Below are 7,977 nucleotides of genomic sequence, written 5' to 3'. Positions count from 1 at the left end.
CCTTGGTGATCGTCTCTTTTTGTCCAGGACAGTTTGACTTCTTAGAGTCTTGGCTTCTGCTTTAGCCAGGCTGACCTCAAGGTGGTCCTGAGAGAAATACTGCCAACCCAAGCCCTGCAGTCAGGCCAGTTGAGTGAAAAACAATGCTGATGTAACCAAAGCATCAAACCCCCTGTGCTACGGGCCCACGCTTGGGTCTTCATTCAATAACTGGCCCAGGAAGGGGATTCCCTGGTTAGGATTTCATGTTTCCACCGAAGGGGCCACAGGTCCAATCCCTGGTTGCAGAGCTAATATCCTGCGTGCCAAGTGACCACAACAGCAAAAGATTTAAAAAGGGGCTTCCCTGGAGGCCTAAGCTTCCCTGGTGGCTCAGATGGTAAAGAATTGCCTGCAGTGCAGAAGAGCTGGGTTTGATCCCTGGGTCGGGAAGATCTCTTGGAGAAGGGAATGGCAACCCACTCCGCTATTCTTGCCTGCAGAATCCCACAGACAGAGGAGTCCATGGGTTTGCAAAGAGTCGGACACAACTGAGCAACTTAACACTTTTATTTTCCCTGGTGATCTAGTGGTTGACTCCATACTTCCACTGCATGGGTCACAGGTTTGATCCCTGGTCAGGGAACTAATATCCCATGTACCCAGAGATGTGGCCCAAAAAAAAGGAATTGGCTCAGGTAATGCCCATCAAGTCAAATCAGACACCTAGACGAGGGATAGGAGAGGGTCGATGGAGTTTGCCTCCAGAAGGTCCTCAGGCCAGTCTAGAGTTTGCCATCTGCCTGTGTCTACTTGGAGGTTGTAATCATAGCTTCTTTTTGTTGAAGGTTTACCGCTGACTAATATTCTGTGGAACGTTCTGTGTCCAGGTCCTAGGGATATAACGATTAGCAAAATAATGGGTCAGTGGCCTCCTAAAGCTTACCTGTCCATTTCTCCTGCACTCCTGATGGAAGGTAGGATTTAAATGACAACCACACGAAGTGCCATAGGGAGGTAACTACAGACCGTGAGTTCATGGTCAGGAAGGCATCCCTGAAGTGCAGTGGGTGAGGTGAGATGAGGTGAACAGGGTACCCCGGTGAGGAGAGGGCAGAGCAAAGGGCACAGTGGGCAGTGTTGGGCTGGGGCGGTAGACAGGGCCAGACTGCAGTGCAGGCCCTGTGAGCCAAGGTGAAGCATTTGGGTTTGATCTTTACAGCAGTGGGTTCAAGCATTTCCAGTAAGCAAGGCTGTGTGATGTAAAGTGAAAAAACCAGTGACAGTGTTAGACACTCAGTCATGGTGGACTCTTTGCGACCCCATGGACTGTAACCTGCCAGGGTCCTCTGTTCATGAGATGTCCCAGGCCAAGAATACTGGCCTGTGTAGACATTTCCTTCTCCAGGGGGTCTACCCCACCCAGGGATCGAACCCACACCTCCTGCATGGCAGGCGAATTTTTTACCATCTGATCCACCAGGGAAGCTGATGTGATGTAAGTAGAGGGTAATTTGAACAGATGGCTGGCAGCAGGGAGAATGGTGTATTATAGAGGAACAAAGGAGACGTAAGGGGCCCAAACAGGAGAATGCCGTCCTGGTGGGGGTGGGATGTGTGGGATGGAAGGATGCTGACGTCATCCAGGACCCAGGCACACGTTGTTGTCGGGGTGGAGGAACCCACTACTGGCTTCCCCACTTGTATGGGTGGCAGGGCCATTTTCACGAGACAAGGGCACTGGAATTGGACCAGTTTCATGATGAAGATCACGAGATCAATCATGAGTGTGTTGACTTCAGGGAGTTTTGAGAAAACCAAACCAAAACAGCTAACAGGCTGTTCTACATTTGCTGGTTTGGGTGGCTCAAAGGAATGGTCAGGACCACAGATGGATCTGTGGGTCTCTGGACTAGGAGATAAGTGAAGATCCTGGCAGACTACCGTCCGTGCGGCTGTGAAGAGTCGATCACTGCTGAGCATGCATGCAAGGATTGGGTGAGATTGCTTAGCGAAGGAGTAGAGCAGGATGGACAGAGGAGAATAGTGTGGCCTTGACCTAGGCCTCTAAGATCCCCATTAGTAATAGTTGGGAAGAAGAGATTGAATGAGCAAGGCAGACAGGAAGAGTGGTAGGAGTGGCTAGGACAGGAAGGTCAAGGGAGATGTTCAAGGCAGTGGTCAAAAGCATTGCATGAAGCAAAGAAGTGAAGCAAGATGAGGCGTGAAGATGAATGATTATCAGTGGGGAGGATGCTGGTCCAGGCCAGAGCCAACTTGCTGAATCAAGTCTGCGAGGGATGCCACCCTGGAAAAGACCAAGAAAGGAGGAGATGGAGTAGCAGCAAATGCAGGCATTTCTTGAATTTCATGTATGGGGGTGAAAAAAGAAGGCTGGGGACTGAAGGAAGTATGTGAGGCTCAGGGCAGGTTTTGATGTTCCAAGAGAAACTTGAGTGTGTCTTTGAACCCTAGGGAGATGCCCGCCTAAGAAAGGTAGCTGAATATACATGAGACAGAATAATTCAGCAGGAATACTCCTGAGCTAGTAACAGGTGAGTGAGACCAAAGCAAAAGCCCAAACCAGGAGGAATTAGAAGTCCTTCCAAGCCATCTCCAATAAGCAAACACCCTGTGAAGACCTATGTTGCTGTTAACAAGGATCCAGGATCCCGTCCAGTAAGTCACCAGAATCGGAATTCGGCTGAATTGATCTCTGGTTCTACCACTTCCTCCCCACTGAAAGTTTTTTTGATTTAGGGGAAGTCCAGTTGTAAAAATAGTAGTTCCCATTTATTGAGCGCTGCTTCTGTGCCAGGGTCTGTGCTAATTAAGTGCCTTTTGCCCTCTCAGTCTTCAGACCTCCAAGGTGAACTCTGCCCTTCTTTAGAACGCGGTTTCTCAATCTTGCCTCTAGACCCTGACCTTTGGGGCCAGATAATTCTTTGTGCAAGATGGAGCAGGGAAGGAGGGTTGGTGTCCTCTCTGCTGTGTAGAATATGTAGCTGCACTGCGGCCTCTACCATTTAGAGGTGGGTAGCATAGCATGCCCTGCTCCCAGTTGTGACAACCAAAAATGTCACCAGACATTTCGAGGCGACCACAGGGAGAGCAAAATCCCCCAGCTGGGAACCTCTGCTCTAGAGTTGAGGAACGGAAGCCACTAAAGCCACCGCTTGCCTGAGGTCACAAAACTAGCCAATGGAGCCCCCAGCATTTCAACCCCATGTGGTTTTTACCCCAAAAGGTAATTGTTGCTCTGAACCCCCAGGCTATTTCTGATGCAACTTCTTTTTTTAGTTCTTGCCTAAATACTCTTACTAGTTTTTGTTCACAAACACACCTCACAGATATTTTTATTGTAAAAGTAATGCCTGAACACATGTTTGCTGAACGAGTTTTAGAAACTCCCTTTAGGGTAGCAGTTTAGCTCATGTCTGTATGCACCTATATACCTATGTGCAAGTATAGGGAGATAAAGACAGATATGTTTTTAAAGAAATATAAATTGTAATTACTTCGGGCTTTCTATCTTTCTGTTTCCTGGAGATCCTCTATAATGAAAAGCTTTCACACAGGCTCCCTGGTGGCGCAGACGGTAAAGCGTTTGCCTGCAATGCGGGAGACCCGGGTTCGATTCCTGGGTTGGGAAGATCCCCTGGAGAGGGAAATGGCAATCCACTCTGGCACTCTTGCCTGGAAAATCCCATGGACGGAGGAGCCTGATAGGCTACAGTCCGTGGGGTCGCAAAGAGTCAGACACGACTGAGCGATTTCACTTTCTTTTCACTTTTGCACATAAAGTTCAAAAACCACCTCCTCCAGGAAGCGGTGCATGGGCACCCAGTCTGCAATGCCTTGGGGCTCATTCACCTTTCTTTTGCTTCTCAGGGTTTCTTACTTTGAATCCTACTGTATGTTTGTTCACTGACTGTCGACCCCACTCCAGTGTAATCCCCATGAAGGTAGAGACTGTCGTTCCCTGCTCTAGCCCAGGCCTGGCACATAGTAGGTGCTCAATGAATACCTGTTGAAGGAATGAATGAACAAATCCGTATTATCTCTTTGAATGGTTGCATGTGGTAACCTATCACATGGATGGATGTGATTTATTTAGCTCTTCTGCTCCTGATGGACGTGGCGGCTGTGTCGTTTTCCACAGTCACATTGTATACCGCAGTGAACAGCCACATGTAAATTTGGGTGCACCTATGTAAGCAGGTCAGCTTGAGAGTCCAAAAAGTGAAATTGCTAGGTGAAGAATTTTCATATTTTAGATGTTGATGGAACACACCAAATTGTCCTACAAAAAGGCAGCTTGGGGACTCCCCTGGTGGTCCAAGTGGCCAAGACTCCAAGCTCTCAATGCAGGGGGCCCGGGTTCGATCCCTGGACAGGGAACTAGATCCTGCATGCCACAACTAGAGATCCTGCGTGCCACAATGAGATTGAAGATCCCACATGTCGTAACTAAGACCTGACGCAGCCAAATAAATACATATATTCTTTTTTTTTTTTTTTTTAAATACATATATTCTTAAAGGCATTTTGGATTAACCCTTCTACCATCTATGCATGACCATGCCCTTTATATCTTGGTGTGTGTGCGCTAAGTTGCTTCAGTCGTGTCTGACTCTTTGCAACCCAACGGGCTGTTGCCCACCAGGCTCCTCTGTCCGTGGGATTCTCCAGGCCAGAACACTGGAGTGGGTTGCCATGCCCTCCTCCGGTATCTTCCCAACCCAGAGATCCAACTTGTGTCTCTTACCTCTCCTGCATTGGTAGGTGTTTTCTTTACCACTAGCACCACCTGGGAAGACCGTAATCCCGTGGAATTGATTTTGTGTGTGCGATGAGATAGGGGGAAGGGCCAGATTTTTTTTTTTTCTGAATGGACTGTTAATTGTCCCCATAACATTTGTTATAATATGTAATTTCCTCATTTTTTGAAATATATCTCAGACATTAAATTTGTTAGCAAGATTCTTGCATTCCACCAAGCTCTTTGTCTCATTCTGCTTTACATGGTTTATATTTATCCCTACAATATATTTTAATGAGACAAGTGCTTCTCATCTTCCATACGCTCCTCCAAACTTTTAGATGTAAGCTTTCCTAGAAGTGGAATATACATACAGAGAAATCCATAAATAAATGTGAATAACTCTTTGAATTGTTAGAGTGAACATATCCTTATTACCTCATCATTGTTACTTACTAAAAATTTCTTGGCTATTTTTATGTATATTTTTATTTTGTATTGGGGTATAGCCAACTAACAAACAATGTTGTCATAGTTTCAGGTTAACAGCAAAGGGACTCAGCCATACATATACATGAATCCATCTTCCCCAAGTCCTCCTCGCACCCAGGCTGCCGTGTAACACTGAGCGGAATTCCCTGTGCTGTAGAATAGGTCTTTGTTGGTCCTCCATCTTAAATATAACGGTGTGTACATGTCCATCCCAAACTCCCTAACTATCCTTTCCCCCTATCCTCCTGCCTGGCAAAATCGCAAGTTTGTTTTCTGTTAGTCTCTGTACTGTAAGTAAGCTCATTTGTATCATGTCTTTTTAGATTCCATATATAAGGGATGTCATGTGACCCTTCTCCTCCTCGGTCTGACTTACTTCACTCAGTGTGACCCTCTCTAGGTCCCTTCATGTTGCTGCAAATGGCGTGATTTCTTTCTTTTTTATGGCCGAATAATATTCCAGTGTGTGTATGAGCCATGTCTTCTTTACCCATTCTTCTGTTGATGGACACTGAGGTTGCTTCCCTGTCTTGGCTACTGTAAACACTGCTGCAGTGAATATTGGGGTGCATATATCCTTTCAGATCATGTTTTTCTCTAGATACATGCCCAGGAGTGGGATTACAGGGTCATATGCTGGGTCTGTTTTTAGTTTTTTAAGGAGCCTCCATACTTGCATTTTCTTAATTCAGTGAAATTTAGATTCATTTTGTCAAATTCTATTAAAAAATTATTGTAGGATTACGAAACTGGCCTGACATGACATTGAAGTATTAATTTGGGAAGACTTAGTATCTTTACAATATTAAATCTAATCTCCAGAATTACTAAACCCTTTTGCTCGGAGGAAACACGAACTATTTGCTCTAGCTGTGACCAAGTCTGTGTTTTTATTAGTCGGTGGATTCACAACAAAAATACTGTGAAAAAAAGAAAAGTCCCTAGGACTTCCCTGGTGGTCCACTTGCTGAGACTTTGAGTTTCCAATGCAGGGGGCCCAGGTTTGGTCCCTGGTTGGGAAATTAGAGCCCACGTGCCACAACTAAGACCCAGCGGGGCCAGATAAATAAATAAAAATATATATATTTTTAAATTCCTAAATGATAGGAAAGCAAATCTGATGGCATCTTTCCATTTTGTTGTATTATTTTATATTTCATTTCATTACAATTATCTTTTGACAAAAATGTCCACGATCTTGTCACCAACTAGAAATCCCAGCTCCAAGTCACTTCTCTTGTAGGTGAGTTGGTCTTAAGAAGCAGGCTTTACTAGTCATAAGAGTGCCTTAGATTTATATATTCGCTTTATAGTGAAGCTGCTGTGATGAAGGAGGCTCTGTGGGCTGACCACCTATCACTTATCACTTATGTGCTTATGTGATAAGCACTGTACTAAGTAACTCATATACGTCTTTGCACTTACTCTTCAAAATGACCTCATATGGAAAGTATTGTCCTCTCCTTTTGCAAAAGAGAAAACAGAATCATAGACCTGTGACGTCACTTAGGGCCCTACTGAGTGGGATTCAGTGCTGAGCATGTCAGGCTCTTTCTACATCCAGCTTATCCCACCTAGTTCTTTCTCTGTCAAATTGAGATGGTTCTTTTTTTTTGTTTGTTTTGTTTTGTTCATTCAGCAAATATTTGAGTAGCTACACAATACCTTAGATCCTGCTGTATACAAGTTCTGGACTGAGTACAGTGTGAAAAACAGAATCCTTATTCTCCAGTACAGTTGGGAAGAAAGACAACACAAACAGAACCTACTTCATAGTCCAGTTCAGTTCAGTTGCTCAGTCGTTGTCTGACTCTTTGTGACCCCGTGGTGTATATAGGTATCAATATATCATGTCAGGGAGTGATAGGGTGCAGCTAAGATTTCAGTTCTAAACTGTTTTGCCTCCAGTAAGTGTTAACAGGGATGTGGAGAAACCTGCAACCCTTGGGCATTGGTGGGAATGTAAAATGGAGCAAATGGTATGGACAAGAGTCTTTCTTTGAAAAATTAAAAATAGATTCCCATATAATCCAGCAATTCCACTTCTGGGTATACATATCCGAAAGAACTGACAGTCTCAGAGAAAGAGTTGTACACCCATGTTCATAGCAGTCTTGTTCACAATAGCCGAAAGGTGGCAGCAACCCCTGTCCATCAACAGAGGAATGGATTAGTAAAATGTGGTGCGTATAATGGAATATTATTCAGCCTTAAAAAGAAAGGAAATTCTGATACATGCTACAAAATGGATGAATCTTGAGGATGTTATGCTAAGTGAAATAAGCCAGTCATGTCACAGACTTTGAGAATGAGCTTATGGTTGCTAGGGGGGAAGAGGAGTGGGAAGGGATGGTTAAGGGGTTTGGGATGGCATGTACACACTGCTGTGTTTAACATGGATAACCAACAAGGACCTGCTGTATAGCATATGGAACTCTGTTCATTGTTATGTGGCCCCCTGGATTGGAAGGGGAGTTTGGGGGAGAATGGATTCATGTGTATGTATGGCTGAGTCCCTTCACTGTTCACCTGAAACCATCACAGCATTGTTTGTGAACTGGCTACACCCCAATACAAAATAAAAAGTAAAAAAAAAAAAAGACTGCTTGGGCTCTGTTCTGTTTTTGATCATCTGTTCAGATGACAGACATAAACGTTTGTCAGACATCAAACGACAGACACAGCCATGCCATGGCCCCCATGGCTCTAAACCTCTGGTTAGCTCTCCCCAGCTGCCGGCCAGG

The sequence above is a fragment of the Ovis canadensis genome, chromosome 13 (genome assembly GCF_042477335.2).
Source record: "Ovis canadensis isolate MfBH-ARS-UI-01 breed Bighorn chromosome 13, ARS-UI_OviCan_v2, whole genome shotgun sequence".
NCBI classification, from domain to species: Eukaryota; Metazoa; Chordata; class Mammalia; order Artiodactyla; family Bovidae; genus Ovis; species Ovis canadensis.
This window is presented reverse-complemented; position numbering follows the sequence as displayed.